This window comes from Balaenoptera physalus (assembly GCF_965194825.1).
Source record: "Balaenoptera physalus genome assembly, chromosome: 11".
NCBI classification, from domain to species: domain Eukaryota; kingdom Metazoa; phylum Chordata; class Mammalia; order Artiodactyla; family Balaenopteridae; genus Balaenoptera; species Balaenoptera physalus.
The window spans coordinates 171,805-191,015 of NC_138896.1; the positions used below are offsets into that span (position 1 = coordinate 171,805).

Here is a 19,211-nt window from a genome sequence, read left to right on the forward strand (position 1 = left end):
GACCCTGGCAAGGGGAATAAATTGCTACACTTTATTTGAGCTGTCATGTGTTCCCTAAGCACAAGTGAGGTTGTTTTAGGAAGGAAGATGGTGGGAATGGCTGGGGAGGGGTGGTCCTTTGACTTGGAGTAGTTGTAGAATGTGTCCTTAGACAACAGAAAGGCAGTCAAGGGTATGAGGAAAGGAAGGAAGGAAGCAAGGAAGGAAAAAGGAAACAAGCAAGCAGGCAATGGTGAGAAGGGGGAGAAAGGAAACAAGACAGAAATATTTAAACAAAACAAAACCAAAAAAAGCAAGGTTCTAGCCTGTAGAAATTTTTAAAACTCGATTTATGTCACAACTAAACCATATTATCATCACCTACTATGGCTTAATAGTTTTCAAACTTTTTGAAGCAAACAAACTTCTATGTCAAATAAATAAAATCTTGGTTTTTTTATTTTTAAAATTTTTATTTTTTATTTTTCATTTTTTTTATTCTGTGGGTCAATATAAGACAAAGATAACCTATTTTCCATCTGGAAGTGACTTGCACCACACACTTTTTGGCTTATTCCTGGTTTGCTCTTGGGAAAAAATGCTCCTTCCCTTTTTAGAGTGAAGATAAGCAGTTTCTTTGGAGATTGACAGGGAGACAAAACAGAATTAAATAATAAACTTCTGCAAATTTCAAATTTAATTTTTTTCAAAGGACCAGTTTCTCCCAATCCCTCAACTTGTGATGTCCTTGTTGAAGTCCTCCCTAGATTCTCAGGCAGTGCTGGTGGAAACTCAGCAACCGTGCTCTGGAAAGATTGACGAGCCTTCCTTCCATGATGCCTGCATTGGCAGAAGGGCAAGACAGAAGATGCACATTAGAAGTTGTGCCCCAGAAACAACGGACAAAGGTGCATGATTGCATCCCTCCCCACAATGTCTAAAAGGAGAGAGGGGCTCAGCCGAGCAGAGGGTGGTGATGTGTGGACCTATTCTCACCTTCCTGCTGCTGGATGGATCCAAATAAGTTTCCATGGTTTTGAAATGAAACTCACCTGGGTGTATGTGGTTTGGTTTCATTTTTCAGGTGTAGGTGCTCCCCAAGGTCAAATTGAAACCCTCAAACTGGTGCCTCTTAAGAGGCTGACCCTTATAAGTTATGCAATGTGTGCTTCAGACCCCCATCACCTGAAACAGGTGGATTCTCACAGCCCAACAGGACCCACCTCCCAGCCAGTGACCCCATGGGGTCCTGAGCTGACAAGAGAGACTTGTGTCCAGCTCTGACTCAGAATGAAGGCATCTTGGACCCCAAAATAAACTCCATTTACTCTAGACCCTGCCCCCTTAAACAGATTCCCAGTACACAAAGATGATGTAAATCCTTCAAATTTATACCCAAATGAAATCATTATAATTAAATATACATATATATATAAATATACAGTATGTATGTCCACACATTTTTTTAAGTGTGTGTGTATATATACAATTCCAAATCTTGCTTTTTCACTTAATGATATGACTTGCAGAATTTTCCATATGATCATATTTAGATCTACCTCATCCTGTTTAATAGCTGCAAAATATTCCATGGTATGTATATGCTACACTTTATCTAGTCTTCTATTTAGGAAATAGGAGGTTTCCTCTCCTTCCCTCTTTTTTTTTTTTTAGCCTTACAAATAATGCTGCAATAAACAGCCTTAGACATAAATATCTATAGATAGATAGATGGATAGATAGATAGATAGATAGATAGACAGATATAGATAGATAGATAGATGATACCTATTTACTTAAAAACACATGTCCATGGGGTATATAGATTTGCCTGGAAAAGAATACATGACTTTTAAATTTTGACAGGAATTGCCCACCAAAATTATTGCACAAATTTACCTTCCCACCAGCACTGCAGGAGACTTCCAGGTAAACCTCACCAAAACAGGACTTTATCAGATTTTATTTGGTGCCATAGTTAAATAGATGGCCATGTATATTGCATTGTTATTTTGATTTGCATGTCTTTAATTATGAGTGGAACTGAGAAGTCTGTTTGGTGGCTATTTACATTTTTATTGTCATGAACTGGATGTTGATATATTATTTTTCCATAGAATTATTCACTTTTTTTTTTTTTACTAATATAACAGAGCTCTTTGTACAGTAAGGAAAGAAGCCTGTGGTCCATCATGTTGCAAAATTTCCCCAGTATATTGTTTATCTTTTGGCTTCGTGTATTTTTTATGTAAAAGTTTAAAACACTTTTTGCAAAATTAATCAATATTTTTCTTTATTACTTCTGGCCTTCCTTTATCAAGATGATTTTTGAGATCAACCACCTTTTCTTAGAACTTACAGTTATAACTAATTTTAACGTATCACACAGCTTTTAAAAGATGATTGTTAATTCCTAATCTCAGTGATTCCTGGATGATGTTCCTGTGAAAGCTTTGGCACTTGTTAATGAACTTTTGTCCTAAGTGACCTTTTCTCAAGGAAGACAAAGTCATTAGCTGCTTGCCCTTCCCATCATATTGGTATGTGAAAAGATGAGTTTTTGAGGACGCTGAATGCTGGTTAAATAATTACGTGAACATTCATGGTAACAGCTGCCAAGTTTCCTGATTTTTTTAATTGTGAAAGATTCCTGGGCTGTTAGAGTCCTAATTTAATCTACAATTTACCTTATTCAATGGTAGTGCCATTTATTTTTGTTTAATTAGAATGATATTTCTTTTGATGAAATACTTTGAAAGAGTGGCCTTAGGGACACGCTGAGCATGCTCAGTACTTGTGTCTATGGTGGGGTTGGGTGGGAGGAGGAAGGAGGGGGATGGGGCTTGGGTGAGCCAGCAGTGTTTTCCATTCAGATTCTCCTCTGATGCCCTGGGCCCATGCTTCCCTTCCCTTTGGAGTATAACTTGTGGTTCTGGTGCCTTTAGGGAATGGGTCAAGTCATGCTAAAGGTTGCTGTGGTGGGAATACATATCAAATGGGAAATTGTTCTTCAATCACTCACACCAATGCTGCGTTATTTTTTTTCACTTACTTTTCAGTAATTTCAATCCTTATGTAATGAACACGTATTAATTTTACTTTTTAAAAGAACAATGGATGTGGGGAAAAGGTAAATAACAATAATGTAGAAATTTAACTCTTGTTGGGTGAACAGAGAAGATTCCGGAGTTCATTCATTTTGAAACAAATGTGGGAGGGTGAGAATACATGAGCTGACAAGGGGCCCTAAAGGTCACCTGGTGATCAGATGTCCATGTGACAACAAAGGCAGAGACTGGAGTGATGCAGCTATAAGCCAAGGGATGGCAAGGATGGCCAGCAACCACCAGAAGATGGGAGAAAAAGAGATGTGGCCTTGCCGACACCTTGATTTTGGACTTCTGGCTTCCAGAATGTGAGACAATCAATTTCTGTTCCTTCAATCTACCCAGTTTGTGGTAATTTGCTATGGCAGCCCTGGAAGCTAATACAGATACTGAGGCTCATTAAGTAGAAAGTATGACCAAATCCACTCAGCCAGGATTCACACTGAGGTGTCCCTGATTCTAAAAAAGTCATGTTTTTTTCTCTACTCCACACTGCCCTTCTAAGGGCAAATGAGTGGTGGAGGTGACCTGATGGTGCACCCCCCAACCCCACTGCGCTAGCAAAGATAGAGTGGAAGGAGGCGGGAGGATAAACCTCTCCCAGGGGTGTTACTTCTTCTCTGAGCTCGGCAATCATGCAAGCAGGTTTTCTCAAAGCAATAGCTATCACATAGAATAATCACAACTCCACAGTTCAGCTAAGGAATAGTTACCTTAGGAATACAAATCAAGTTAGAAAAGGCTTAATAATAATAATAATAGTGGCAGAAGAATAGCTCAGGTGAAGAGCTTTGCAAGCGTCATGTTGTTTATTGTATCTTGTCCTCAAGCTAACACTACTTGTCACCGTTTCTCCAATGAGGGACTTGAGGTTCGGAGAGCATAAGTGACTTTCTTAAAGACACACAACACAGAAGTGGGGTTCTGAGTTTTAACCCTATGAACTGACTCTACACCAAGTGCTGCCCTAATAGAAAGTTGTCGTAAAGGATGAGCCCGCAAGAGAGCTTTGAGGGCGTAATTAGGTCACTTCCACTGGGGCTTCCAGACTAAAGTCTCACTATCAGCTCCTGGGGAAGATGCATTTATCCTTTCAGACTCTTGGCCCAGGAATCTTTTTTTTAATTTTTATTTTTTATTGGAGCATATTTGATTAACAGTGTTGTTAGTTCCAGGTGTGCAGCAAAGTGATTCAGTTATACGTATATGTGTATCTATTCTTTTTCAAATTCTTTTCCCATTTCAGTTATTAGAGAATAGCGAGCAGAGTTCCCTGTGCTGTCGTTGTTGGTTATCTATTTTAAATATAGCAGTGTGTACATGTCAATCCCAAACTCCCCATCTGTCCCTCCCCTGACCCTTTCCCCCAGAAGAAACTGGAGGCTTGCCTGGGGGGCCCTAGCCTTCAGGGAAGAGGGAGGGTGGGACTGAGGGACGCCAGGGAGGAAGGAGGCTCCTCTCCTCTCCCTCCCGGCCTCTCCACATGCATATTAAAAGTAGTTCATAAAATCTCTTCCTTTCAAAATATCTGGGTTTGTTGTTTGGTACCAATTACCCCAATCTTTTCTTTTCTCCTCCTCTTCCCTGTTCCTCTAAAGCTTAAAGTCACATAAACAGATGGCACTGGATGAAAGTAGTGTTGGGTGTGGGAGGGAGACGCCGTGGGCAGATGGACCAGTACTGACAGAGGGTACTTGTGGGTGGAGGGGCTGCGTCCTCACGGATTGTTCTGATGCAGCTTTTCAGTGTGTCAGGAGTTGTTCCCAAATCCTTTGTCAGAAATTCATCACATCTTATTAAAAGGACTGTTGTATTCGTATACTCTCTTTTCTTTTTCCACAGTGAACACAGGGGAGCCTAAAGAGAATTTAAACTCAGGTTTAAATCAAAACTCTGATCAGTGAACATAAATATTTTCACATTCAAAAAAGAAAGGAAAAAAAAAGTTTTGGAAACTTCCTTGATGACTTGATTTTCCTTCACTTGTTGTGCCCTCTCTTCTCTCTCTCAAGGCCTCTTTCCATTTTTTCAGACATCACAAAGCAGAAAAGAAACTTATCTTACGTAGACTCATCCGGGACGAGGAGCCCACCACACACTGAAGGTTGTAAGGGTGACTGTGGTTAATCATTTCACAGAGAGAAACCTCTTTCTGGGGAGAGCAGACAGAGAAGAGGTTGAACTTTTTGCTCACTTGGAATTGACAAATAAAATTGGAGAACTGGGGTCTGTAAGACCAAGAGGGACAGAGAAATAATGAAACAACAGCCTGATAGAATATCTCACCAACCTGTGTCTTTCACAACCCCACTGCCCTCTCTTCATGCTCCTGGAAACCCAGGTGTCTGGGGAATTTTATCTGGGATGGTGATAGGGAAAAAGTAGGGTTCTAGGAAGAACTGTTAAAACAATCAGGAGTTTTGGATTTCTGACCTCAAACCTGTGTGGACAATAGATAGAACTTTCTATATCCAAAAACAATTTCTTCTTCAGTGTCCATTTTGCCTGTTGGGAGAAACTTGTTTTCAGGCAAGTCAGGCCCTCACCCCCTCCCACCCCCCAGGATTGTGTTCAAATACAAAAGCAAAGCTCTCTTTCTACAGCCCTGTCCCCCTCTGGACCACTCAGGTGTGCAGGAAGTCCCTCTACTGATGGCTGCTGGTGCCACGCTGGGCACCCAGAGACCTAGAGAGCTTCCTTGGGCCATCTTCCCAGATGCACCGTTTCTATTTTTGCCTTCTTGGTAATTCCCTTTTATCCTCTCAACCCCCAGTAACACTGTTCCACAAGTCACCTAGGACTTCAGAGGAAAGTATTTTGTGACACAAAATGCAGTGAAAACTCTACACTAATGTTGTTTTTTGGTCCTATAAAGAGAAGGAAAACTCCTGAGTTGCTGCCAGCCTATTTGATTTTTTGTCTTCTTTCGTGTTACTTCAGGACTCCAAAACATCAACTAAAAATCAGAGTCTTGTCACAGAACAAAAGTAAAATGCCGTTTTCCCCATGATGTGGATAAGCAAACACATACACACCAGTTCTCAGGGTTGGGCATGCTGTAGCACCATGCAAGTCTCATTCACTAATGGTAGAAATATAAGTGGTCTACAGCCTCGTGGTGAGGAATTTGGCAGTAGGCATCTAAAAACCTTACACATTTGGAGCACTGATCAATTCTACTCGGAAAACTTTTAATTATAGTTAAAAGTGACTCATATACCCCAAAATGTGTGTACACGATATTTATTAAAGTACTGCTTAAATAGTGAATAATTTGAAAACATTTAAAAATCCAAAAATGGACTCACTAAATATTTTAGGGTATTTTCATACAATGGAGAAAGTATGCAGCCATTAAAATTTGTTGTAGATGAATATTTAACCACATTAAAAATGTCACTGATATATTGGAAAGTTCATATTACAAAATAAGATTTATAGTATTGTTTTTGTAAAAACTTATATTTATATTATGTAATATGAATAGAACAAAGACCAAAAAAACCCCTAAAAGCTGAAATGTTATCATTAGTATTCCTAGATTATGGGCAATTAAAATTTCTTTCTTTTTCTAAAATGCTCACAATGTATTTTCTATACCTGTATAGTTTATAATTAGAACTTTTTAAAAGAAATTCACTGGATGAACAGTGACAATACTTTTTAATATTTTGTTCTTTCCATCAAAATGTTCTCTCCAACATAAAGCCCAACAGAAGGCGGCACAGGGCTCAGCCCCTACGTACTTTATACAAGCTCGAAGAAGAAACTTCACAGAAATGAAAACTATTTGTGTTTCACACACCTGTTCTAAACTGGAGGCTAAAGATAACAGCTCCTGCTGAATTCAAAGCAAATTTACAAAAAACAAAAACAATCTCCTCAAAAAACAAACAAAAAACCCCACCACCTTCCACATACTCTTTCAGTGAACACTAAATTCACTTTCTAGTTGATTGTCCAATTCCTCCCTATTATTTTTCCTGTAAAATGAGCCACTAGGTTCATGATCACTCAAACCAGACAGCTCTTATTGATCATTAGCAACACTGAAATCCAAGAATATAGAAATTGCACAAACCTGAGACCAAATCTGCAAAGGACAACCGAGAGGATGGTCTAACGAAAGGAATTGCATGTATAAAGAAGTGGTATTTATAGTACATATATACACTTTTTTCTTTAAGACTCTTTATCATACGTATATATATATATATATATATATATATACATAAAAGAAAAAAATTATAGTTGGAAAGTCTCTTAGTAAATAAAAGGGAGCTCTTACTATATATCATTACATCACTATTAATTAATTTTAACTTCTGAGAGAACGTACTTCATAGAAATAAAAAACCACTGATGTTGCAAAATGGAAACAACTGTTGAAATGATACATTTATGTGACTTGACTGCGTGCAGCATCTTTGCTCTCTTCCCCTGCCACACTCCAGAAGGCCAGTGTCCCCCAGAGAGGAGCTTCTACACAAGTCTGGTGCCCCAGTTCTTATGTCTGGTGCCCCAGTTCTTATGTCTCGTGCCCAACTTTTTGCAGCTGCCTCCCAGAAGACACCCCTGATCACCTGGCTCTAGAGGCCAGGGGGGCTTAAGTTCCTGGGTTCCATTGAGACTGTCACAATTAGAGGGATAGTATTTGGCAGACTACTGCTCCCAGGGCACTGCAAAGACAGCAGGCTGAAACACACCTCAGTCTTTCTGAGAAGGAGGCCTATTTGCTTGTCCAGAAGCTTCAGCTTGAGGGGCAGGCTTCTGGCATGCAGCACTTACAGGGGCCTACAGAGATGTTCCCAAGAAATGGAGGCTGGTGGAGGCAATCTTCATGCTTTGCCTCTGCCTTGCCCCAGATCACCAGTATCTTACAGGAAGGAGTTTATACCCTTCTCCGGCACCTTGAATTTTGTGGCTACTGCCAGGGGACACCTCCTCATCTCCTGGCTTTGATGATTAGCATGGTTTGTGCTTACAGGTCCCTCAAGACTGTAACCAACAGCAAAAGAATACTTAAATAGCTACCACCCCCAGGGCACAGCAAGAGGCAACAGACCAAGGAGCTCAGTCTTTCTGGAAAGAGGCCTATTAGCTAATCATCATAGCTGCAGCTTGAGGGGCTTCTGATTAAGCACACATCTAAGGGCTGACTGTAAACCTTTCCTGATACCTCTGAGGGTGGGCACTGTCTTCACGCTATCCCTCTGTTGCATGCCAGAGAGCCAGCATTTCTTGAAGGGGAGCTCTTACACATGTCTGGTACCCCAGTTTTCATGTCTGGCACCCTGGCTTTTGCAGCTGCCACTCAGGAGACGCCCCTTTGCCTGACTCTGGTGGCTGGGGGGCTTGCACTCCTGGCTCCCACAGGGCTGTAGCACCTAGAGGGAAGGCTACACCACCAGGGCTCTTACACACGTACAAGGCACTGCACAGAGAGCAACATGAAACACACTCCCAGACGTTTTGTGAAAGAGGCCTACGTGCTTGTCTTGGAGCGTCAGCCTCAGAGGCAGCCTTCAGGTTTGGCACATCTAGAGGTCTATGGATGTGCTCGCAGGGAACGTAGGCTGGAGGATGCCATCTTTGTGCTCTCCCTCTGCCTCACTACAGCTCACCAGTATCACCCAGAAGTGAGTTTGTATGCTCATCTGGAGCCCCAGTTTTTGCAACTGCTGCCCAGGGAACAACTCCAGATCAACTGGCTCCGGGGGCCAGCAAGGCTTACACATGTGGTCCCACAGGACTGTATATATTTGCATTATTTAAAAGCTGTTACCTGAGGGTCTGGCTTCCAATCAGCCTGAATCTAAGTGCTGACTGCGATCCTCCCCTTTGGGACACTGAGTGGTCTCAGCACACCTTCAACTACTGGGAGTTATTAAAAATAAAATAGGTTGCTTCAACAATCACAAAGGTTCGAGAGACATCCAAGGCCATGATTGAATGATAAGGTTTTCCTACACAAGGCCAACCCTTCAAGATTGGGAGAAGTGGCTGTTTTATCTAATGTGTAGAAACTAACACAGAGAGTCAAGCAAAATGAAGAAACAGAGAAATATATCCCAATGAAAGAACAAGATAAAACCTTAGAAATACAGCTTAATGAAACAGGCATAAACGATTTACTTGATAGAGAGTTCAAAGTAATGGTCATAAAAATGCTCACCAAACTTGGGAGAAGAATGGATGAACACAGTGAGAACTTCAACAAAGAGACAGAAAATATAAGAAAGTTCCAAATAGAAGTCACAGAACTGAAGAATACAATAACTACATGAAAAAAGACACCAGATGGATTCAACAACAGACTAGATGAAGCAGAAGAAAGGATGAGTGAACTCAAAGACAGGACAAAGGAACTCACCCAATCAAAGCAGCAAAAATAAAAAAGAATGAAAAAAAAAAAAAAAGAGTGAAGAAAGCTTAAGAGACTTAGGGGACCACATCAAGCAGACTAATATTTGCATTACAGAAGTACCAGAATGAGAAGAGGGAGAAAGGGGCAGAAAACTTCTTTAAAGAAATAATGGCTGAAAACTTTCCTAACGTGGGGAAAGAAACAGAAATCCAGATCCAAGAAGCCCAGAGATTTCCAAAAAAGATGAACCCAAAGAGACCCACACCATGACACATTATAATTAAAATGTTGAGAACTGAGGCTCAAAGAAGTGAAGTTGTCCCTATTGCAAGGTTAAGTAACCAGATAATATCAGAGCCAGGGCCAGAATCTAGGTCTTCTCATTTCTAGTCGAGAAGTCTTCACCTCCACCACATTCTCCTAGATCACATCTCAGAATAGTGACACAACTCCCACTCCCTAGAAATGTTTGCCCTCTACATCGCCTAGGCACTTGAGGTTCTTGACTAACTACTGCTGCCCAGAAGAGGAAGTGGAGGGACTCAGTGAGCAAGCCCATTGCAGCTCAGGGTTTTGGAGTGCTGAGGAGACTCCGTGGGGATAACTTCTCTCTGTACCTTGAGTTATCACTATCATCATTTCAGCGTCCAGTTCAGTGACTACACTCATTTCTTTGGGCAATATTATGAACAATGGCTTATAACTGTTTATTATTTTTAAATCCATCTATTGATCTCTCCTCGTTGATTTTACAATCCCATTTTTCCTATTTCTCTGTGCCCTTTGACCGGGAGTTTAAAAATAATATTAGAGACAGACAAGTTATTCTTATGCTTGAACCAATTCCAAGAACAGTGTTTTCCAGAGCAGGGAATGAGGAGGGGTTGCTTTGGCCTGAGTAGAGGCAGAGGAGCATTATTACGGCCTCCGACTGGGTCTAGTGCAAGCATCTCCTCTGATTAAGCACAGGCATCCTCTGAGATGCAACTAAAGGCACTATTGCCTTTGTGGCTCCTTTACATATAAAAATTTTTTTAAATTATTTTATGGTTGTATTGATACAATGACAAACAAAATCCAGGTTGGAGTCATCACTATATACTCACTATTATTATATTTATTGTTTCTTCTGATTTTAAAAGAAATTAATATTAATTATTTTTGAGGGTAGCGTGGGCCCTGGGCCCCATGCCTCCCGTGCCTGTTGGAAGAGTGGGCCTTCATCAGAATTAGATGGGCTGAGGCAAATCCTGCTCCCGTTGCATACTCTTCGTGGTATCATGAGTTCTCCAAACCCCTGTTTCTTTTTCTCTAAAATGGGGATGATCATCAATCTTCTACCCAGGGCTGCTGTGAGGATAGAAGGAGATAATACATATAAAAGGAATATCTCCCCCCATCCCTCCATCTCCTCCCTTTCCTGGCAGACTGATCTGCAGCATGTGTCCTGGATTTCTCCCTTCTGTAATAACAGACAAACCACTGGTCAGTGGCATAGCCATTAGCAGAATCTAGTTTTCTAGATATCAGGTCATTTTTCTCCCTCTGCTCTTGTCAACACGTTCAGAACATTGCTAAAACTTTCCTATGATGACAATTTCCAAATGATTTCATATCTCCCCATTTGTGCACAAACACAAGCTAACCTCATGTATAGAATAAGTCACCTTGAGCATCTTTTTAAAAATTAGCTAAATAACAGAGTTACTTCAACCACAGGAGACAGAGGAGGAATAATGTCCAATTAATGGTGAAAATATTATTCATTGATTCAAATTATTTGTTTTATCCTTTTACGTGTCAGGCACCAGAACAGCCTTACAAGCCAACACATCGGTATCTTCATAACCAAAATTCACTGTGAAAATAGACAAAGCATTTTTTTACAGTTACTTTTGGTACCTCAAAATCTTTGAGACAAATGCTCTAAAGTGTCATGTGATAGGCAATTGTATGGCTTTTCCAATAAAGGAAGTGTGACAGTTTTTACTCATGTAGGATAATAGGCATTACAAAACTGGCAGTAATGACTCCAGAGTTTCTAGTATAATTACCAAACTCTGGTGCAGTGATTCTAAACCGTTAGTTCTTAAGGCACAGACTTCCAAATCAGAAAAATTTTGATAGTATTTGTGAAGGGTATAAAAGATAAAGAATGAATAAAAAAATGAGCACAGAATTATTTATAATGGAGAAAAGTAAGGAAGTAAAAACCCCCAACAGGAGGGACTAGTTAGCAATTATGGCCTATCCATATGATGGAATGCTATAATATGGATTACGTTTTGGGGATGGGACAGTGCTCATAGCATGCAGAGCAAGAGCTGAATAGAAAACAATAGTGATGGCATGATGCTCTCTAAATGGCACACAAAAACAAAAGTGGTGAAAATAACCAAGACTGATGCATTCTGTAGTATCCTGAGGCCTGCCTTCCTCAGCTATTCATTTGTCATGAACAGTTGTGAAAGATTTCAAAGTGGGGAAAAAAGTGGGTGAATATATGGTGCAAATGATTCTTTTTCATATAAATGCAATTTAATTGTGTCCTATTGGAAAGCAATTGATCATTGCCCTATGGAAGAACAATTTTAAGACTATTTGTAAATTCATTTTTTTTTTAAATTTATTTATTATTATTTTTTTTTATTTTTGCCTGTGTTGGGTCTTCGCTTTCTGTGCGAGGGCCTTCTCCAGCTGCGGCGAGCGGGGGCCACTCTTCATCGCGGTGCGCGGGCCTCTCACTATCGCGGCCTCTCTTTGTTGCGGAGCACAGGCTCCAGACGCGCAGGCTCAGTAGTTGTGGCTCACGGGCCCAGTTGCTCCGCGGCATGTGGGATCTTCCCAGACCAGGGCTCGAACCCATGTCTCCTGTATCGGCAAGCAGACTCGCAACCACTGTGCCACCAGGGAAGCCCCTGTAAATTCATTTTATAGTTCCTTATTCCCTCCCTATATGGTTCTTAGAATTCTCCCTTGAACTGGTTGCAACATCTTACTGCTTCCCTTATTTAATTAATGAATACAATAAAACCTTTGATACATGTTCATTTTATATTTGTATTAGAGTCTGATTTTACCTTTTTGTAAAATTTTTCTTTGACATATTTCATCACCAATGATGAGATAACTCTTCCCTCCTTTATACAACCCCATCACCATCTGACATGGACCAAAGCCTAAAACAAGGTCTTTAAATCATTGGCCCATGATAGGTCTAGATTATCTGACAGAAGGAAAAGATATCAAGTAAAACAGATGTTATAAGATGAACAACCTCACTATGAGAAGTCTGGAAACCCAATCTCTGGTTACTGGTTTGAGATCATCAGATATGCATACTTTCCTTTGATAAATTTTAAATGTATGTGTTGTGCTAGGCTGAACTACATGAAATTTCTATCTTATAGGTTAAAATTGTCAAATATCAGCATATTCAAACCATTCAATCTAATATATAATATATATATAATATATACATATATACACATACATACAGCACACATTTATGCAGAGTAAAACCCTAAATGATAATGGAATTTTCTGGGCTAATTTAGGAATAAGCAGAGAACTGCATTTCTTTGTGTTTCTCTGTTTCTTTAAGCTCTTGTTTGTGAAACTTTCTGTGAAATATCAAGAGGAGAAGCAGTGCAGTATTGTAAGAAACTTATTAATCCAGGAATTAAAAGACTTTTAGTCTAACTCTTGCTCTAAAATGCACTCATTCCATTAGTAAACATCACCTTAGAAAACTTTTCTTTGATGATGAAGGATCTTGCAGTTTCTCTGGAGTACCATTTTGACAATCTGTTTTTCCTGACAATCTGGAATGAACAGCAAATAAAGTAGAGTTGGAGCTTGAAATTCTCTGTTTTACTTTTGGCTGGTTAGCGTCAAGTTTTGAGGAAAAGCAATTCTTATTATGAAATTCTTTTTCTGATTGACTTCTTTCTACCAAAGGGGAGAGCAGCAAACACAAAGCCTGACTGAGATTCCTTCAGCAGAGCTTCAGTGATTCTGAGTTTGACTCTCCTGTATTTTCGTTCTACAGAGCACATCCCTCCCACACAAACTCACACTCTCCCGTATCCATCATGGTGAGTGTGCCACTCATGAAGACAATGGCTCAGGCATGCAGGAGGAGGGCGATGCCCTGCCCGTAAAACCACGTGCGCTCTTGCTTCCAGTTACGGCAAAGACTTGCATTGAGTCATCTTCACGTTCTCACCTTCTCCTCGGCAGTGCATGTGACCTTCAAGCACAGGTCTTAGAAGAATGACCAGGATGATGGAGAGACAAAAGAGAAAGGGTACACATTTTTTGTGTAATAGCTTTATTGAGATATTATTCATATACCGTAAAACTCAACCTTTTAAAGTATTATATTCAGTGATTTTAATGCATTCAAAGCGTTGTGTAATCATAGCCAATAATTTAGAACATTTTTATCATCCCCCCCCAAAAAAATCTCTCTTACTCATTAGTAGTCAACTCCCTATTTTCCTCTCCCCCAGCCCCTGGCAACCAGTAATCTACTTTCTATGTCTACGGATTTGCCTATTCTACACATTTTATATAAAAGACTCATACAATATGTGGCCTTTTTTGTCTGACTTCTTTCACTGACCATGTTTTCAAGGTTCATCCATGTTGTAGTATGTATGAGCACTTCATTCTTTTTATGGCTGAATGATATTTCATTGTATGAATCTATACCATATTTTGTTTATCAGTTCATCAACTGATGGATATTTTAAATTTTTCTTCTCTTTGGCTAGTATAAAAATGCTGCTACTGTGAACATTTATGTACAAGTTTTTGTGTAGATGTATGTTTTCATTTCTCTTTCTTTTAATTGAAGTATAGTTGATTTACAATGTTGTGCCACCCTCTGCTGCACAGCAAAGTGACTCAGTTATACACATATAGACATTCTTTTTTTATATTCTTTTCCATTATGGTTTATTGCAGGATAATGAGTATAGTTCCCTGTGCTATACATTAGGACCTTGTTGTTTACCCATCATTTCTCTTGAGTATATATCTAGGAGTGGAATTTCTAGGTCATATGAGTACTCTGTATTTAATATTGTGAAGAACCGCCAACTGTTCTCCAAAGTGGCTGCATCACTTTATATTCCTATAAATAAAGCAAAAGTGTTCCAATTTCTCCATATCCTTGCCAACACTTGTTATTATTTGTCTCCTTGATTATAGTCATCCTAATGGGTGCAAAGTAGTATCTCATTGTGGCTTTGATTTTCGTTTCCCTAATGGCTAATGATTTTGAGCATCTTTTCACGTGCTTATTGGTCATTTATATATTTTGTTTGGAGAAATGTCTCTTCAGATCCTTTGCCCTTTTTTAAAAAATTGGGTTATTTTTCTCTTTATTATTAAGTTGTAAAAGTTCTATATTTATTATGAACACAAGTCCCATGTAAGACATATGGTTTTGCAAATATTTTTTCTGTTATATGAGTGGTCTTTTCACTTTCTTGATGATGCCTTTTGCAGAACAAAAGTTTTAAAATTTGATCAAGTACAATTCATCTATTTTTTCTTTTGCCACTTGTGACTTGGTTTTGTATCTAGGAAGGCTTTGCCTAATTCAAGGATATAAAGATGGACTCCTATAATTTCTCCCAAGAGTGTTATAGTTTTAGCTCTTACATTAAGGTTTATGACCCACACAGAGTTAATATTTGTATATAAGGAAGGAGACCAACTTCATTCTTTGGTATGTGGATGACCAGTTCTCCCAACACTATTTGTTGAAAAGATTTCCCCATTAAATTGTCTTGGCACCCTTGCCAAAAATCAATTGACCACAAATGTGAGGGTTTATTTATGGACTCTAAATTCTTTTCCATTGATTTACATATTTAGCCTTATGCCAGTACCACACTGTCTTGCTTTCTGTTGTTTTGTAGTAGGCTTTGAAATCGGAAGGATGATATCCTCTTCTAACTTTGTTCTTATTTTACAAGATTGTTCTGGCTATTCTGTGTCCCTTGATTTCCATATGAGTTTTCTGCCCAAAAAAAAAAAAGCCAGCTGGGATTTTGATAGGATTTTGACTTGCATTGAATCTGTAGATCAATTTGCGGAGTATTTTCCTCTTAACAATAAATATTAGGTATTCCAATCTATGAACATGGAATGTCTTTCCATTAATTTAGGTCTTCTTTAATTTTTTTGATGATGTTCTGTAGCTTTCACTATACAGATCTTACATTTCCCGTGTTAAATTTGTCCCTAAGCATTTTATTCTTTTTGAGACTATTGTAAATTGAACCATTTTCTTATTTTCATTTTCAGATTGTTCATTGCTAGTGTATAAAATCAATTATCTTCTGTACATTGATCTTGTACCCTGCAATCTGGATGAATTCGTTTATTAGTTCTAATATTTTATTTTGCGGCTTAAGATTTCTGTATATAAGGTCGCGTCATCTGCAAATAAAGATAGTTTTAATTCTTTCTTTACAATCTGGATGTCTTTTACTTCTCTTTCTTGTATAATTGCCCTGACTTGATCCTCCAGTACAATGTTGAATAGAAGTGGTGAGAGTGGACATTCTTGTCCTGTTTCTGATTTTCGGGGAAAACTTTCAGTCTTTTACTATATAGTGTGATGTTAACTGTGAATTTTTTATAGAAACTCTTTATCACATTGAGAAAATTCCTTTATATTCTTAGGTTTGGGAATGCTTTTATTATGAAAGGGTGTTGGATTTTGTAAAATTCTGTTTCTCCATCTATTGAGATGACCGTGTAGCTTTGTTAATTATTCTATTATTATGGTGTATCACATTGATTGCTTTTACAATGTCAAACCAACCTTAGATTCGTTGGATAAATCTTATTTGAATTAATCCTCTTTATATGTTTCTGGACTCAGTTTGTTAGTATTTTGTTGAGGACTTTTTGTCTATATTTTTAAGGGATTATTGGTCTATAGTTTGTTTTTTTTAATTTTTATTGGAGTATAGTTGCTTTATGATATTGTGTTAGTTTATACTGTACAGCAAAGTGAATCAGCTATATGTATACATATATCCCCTCTTTTTTGGATTTCCTTCTCATTTAGGTCACCACAGAGCACTGAGTAGAGGTCCCTGTGCTAAACAGTAGGTTTTCATTAGTTATCTATCTTATACATAGTAATGTATATATGTCAATCCCAATCCCCCAATTCATCCCATCCTCCCTTTCCCCCTTGGTATCTATACGTTTGTTCTCTATGTCTGTGTCTCCATTTCTGCTTTGTAAATAAGATTGTCTATACCAATTTTTTCAGATTCCACATATAGACATTAATATATGATATCTGTTTTTCTCTTTCTGACTTACTTCACTGTGTAACAGTCTCTAGGTCCATCCATGTCTCTATAAATGACCCAATTTCGTTCCTTTTTATGGCTGAGTAACATTCCCTTGTATATATGTACCACATCTTCTTTATCCATTCCTCTGTTGATGGACATTTAGGTTGCTTCCATGTTCTGGCTATTGTAAATAGTGGTCTGTAGTTTTGTTTTCTTTTCTTGTGGTGTTTTAATCAGGTTTTGGTACCAGTGTAATACTAGCTTCATGGAATACGTTGGAAAGTATTCCTTCATGTTCTGTATTTTGAAAAAGTTTGTGATGAATTGGAGTTAGTTATGCTTTAAACATTTGGTAGAATTCATCAGTGAAGCCATGCGAGTCTGAGCTTTTATTTGTAAGAAGCTTTTTGATGACTAATTCAATCTCTTTACTTGTTATATGTCTATTCAGATTTTCTGTCAGTTTTGGTAATTTGTTTCTGGTACACACATGTTAAAAGAAAAAACTTAATTTGAAACTTCTTTCCCTCCGTCTCATCTACCTTGTTAATTAGATTCATCTCCCTGACAGTCACTGTAGAAAAAAATGAGAAAGAAAAAATACTATCTATTTACATATTGCAGATTCCTTTAGATTTTGCTGCCCATGGTTTCTCTTCATATACATGGTCTCCTTCTAGCTACTGCTCCTTGTCTTGAAAACTACTCAACTACAGAGAAACATAAAAAGTCGGGGGGAGGGTGATGGGGCAGGGGAGAGACTGCCCCAGTAAGATTTAAGTCCATGTTGCTTGGCCACGTGGATAAAAAGTTAGGCACACCAAATTTCACTAATGCCCCCATGTGGGCATCATAAAGCTCTTACAGTGAGTAACTGTTAACACAGGTGTGATGATTCATAACTTCAGCAGAACTGAGAACATGAAATCCTATATTTCCTTCCTCCTTAGGATTGTTCAGAGGGAGAGAATACTGTTTCTTCTAGGAAAGTTAATTGCAAGTTTCTTTCCTTTCTTTCTGAATCAAATCTTACATTTATTGATGGAGAACCACTTCCACAAAGAATGAGGTAAAAAAGACTACAATTCTCATATTAATTCCAAGGTGTTTTAACAAAGAGGCAGCAATACTGTTGTTATTAGAAGGAGATGAATTATTTTCCCCTCAATGTACTTTAAAAAACAAAAACTAAACACCACACCACCAACAAATACCCCTTAAACTTGTATTCAGACTGCAGTGAGAAAAACTATTTTAGCAAAGTTAGCATTTTCCTAGTATTGCCCCATCTTGGATTTGAGTTTTTGAATGGGCATGAGCAGTGCCTTTTCTTCTGAGAGATTTAACAGCCTTTTCTGCAGGCCATTCCCTCCAACTCTACCTTATCACCCTGCACTGTAATATTTTATTTTATTTACCAAGAAGTAAATGTTACAGTCTTGGGGACTTGACTGCACAGAAATTATCTAGCAGCTGTGTCCACTGAAGGGTTTCACTGCATCTGAATTTGCCCTAAACTCTCCCCGCCACTGCACGGCTATTAGGTCATGAAAGGAAGACCAGCGGCTTCTCCATGACCTGGACCCTGGCTTATGGTTTTACAGTTAACTGTGTGCAATCCTGGGATAATCATTTACACTCAATTCTATAGTTTCTCTTACATTTTCTTAAAGCTGCTGTTCTTTACCTTTATAAAAATAATGCTTGATTCAAATTGATTGCCAGTCTTTTCATTTACTTATAAACTTGTTATTTTGAAATAATTTCAGACTTGCAGAAAAGTTGCAGAAATAGCAAAAAGGACCCCCATATCTCCTTCACCAGGTGTCCCCAGGTGGTAATATTTTACCAGATTTGTTTTGCCTATGTTAATGTTTTTTAAAAAGCAGTGATCTCAAGGGGGGATTATGGAACGTGTGTTCTCATTCCATCAAGGGGCAGGCAATCAACTATCAATAAAATGTAAAACATTAACAAGGCAGCTTTGTTGCTATTCAAAACTCATCTCCAACTTTCTTAATCAGTTTTTTTCTTGTTTTCCTTCTTATTTTGTTTGCTTCTGGAGCCCTGTTTCAGAAAGTCTTAGAACATACGTTCTTGTCCATTTAATAAACATTGCAGGACCTGAAAAAGTCTGTCCTCAATTATTTCATAACTGAAACTAAAGCAAGTTTTAGCATGTCAATCTGATATTGTAAGCTACACACAGGAAGCCCACGTTTGTCATAGAGTGTCTTAGTCCTGAATGGTAAGCAAGGCATTATTGCTTCTTATAAAGTAGTCTATAAAGTAAGGTTAACACTCGTTTATCAGCATGTATAGCTTAACTCAGATATTAAACAGATTAAAGAGACCTTTATTTTCTACCTGACAGTGACAAAGTAAGTGTCACAACAGGTAGAATAATAACAAAACAAAAATATTTAA

General features: G+C 38.5%; 1 long non-coding RNA gene across 1 annotated transcript in view; it reads right to left on the reverse strand.

Moving 5' to 3' along the window:
- Nucleotides 1-658: 658 nt before the first annotated feature.
- Nucleotides 659-19,211, reverse strand: part of LOC309638296 — a 63,990-nt gene continuing 45,437 nt past the window's right edge. The window contains exon 3 of the long non-coding RNA XR_014251059.1: nucleotides 659-819. This is a non-coding gene — a long non-coding RNA (uncharacterized lncRNA). The remainder of the gene's footprint in view (nucleotides 820-19,211) is intronic.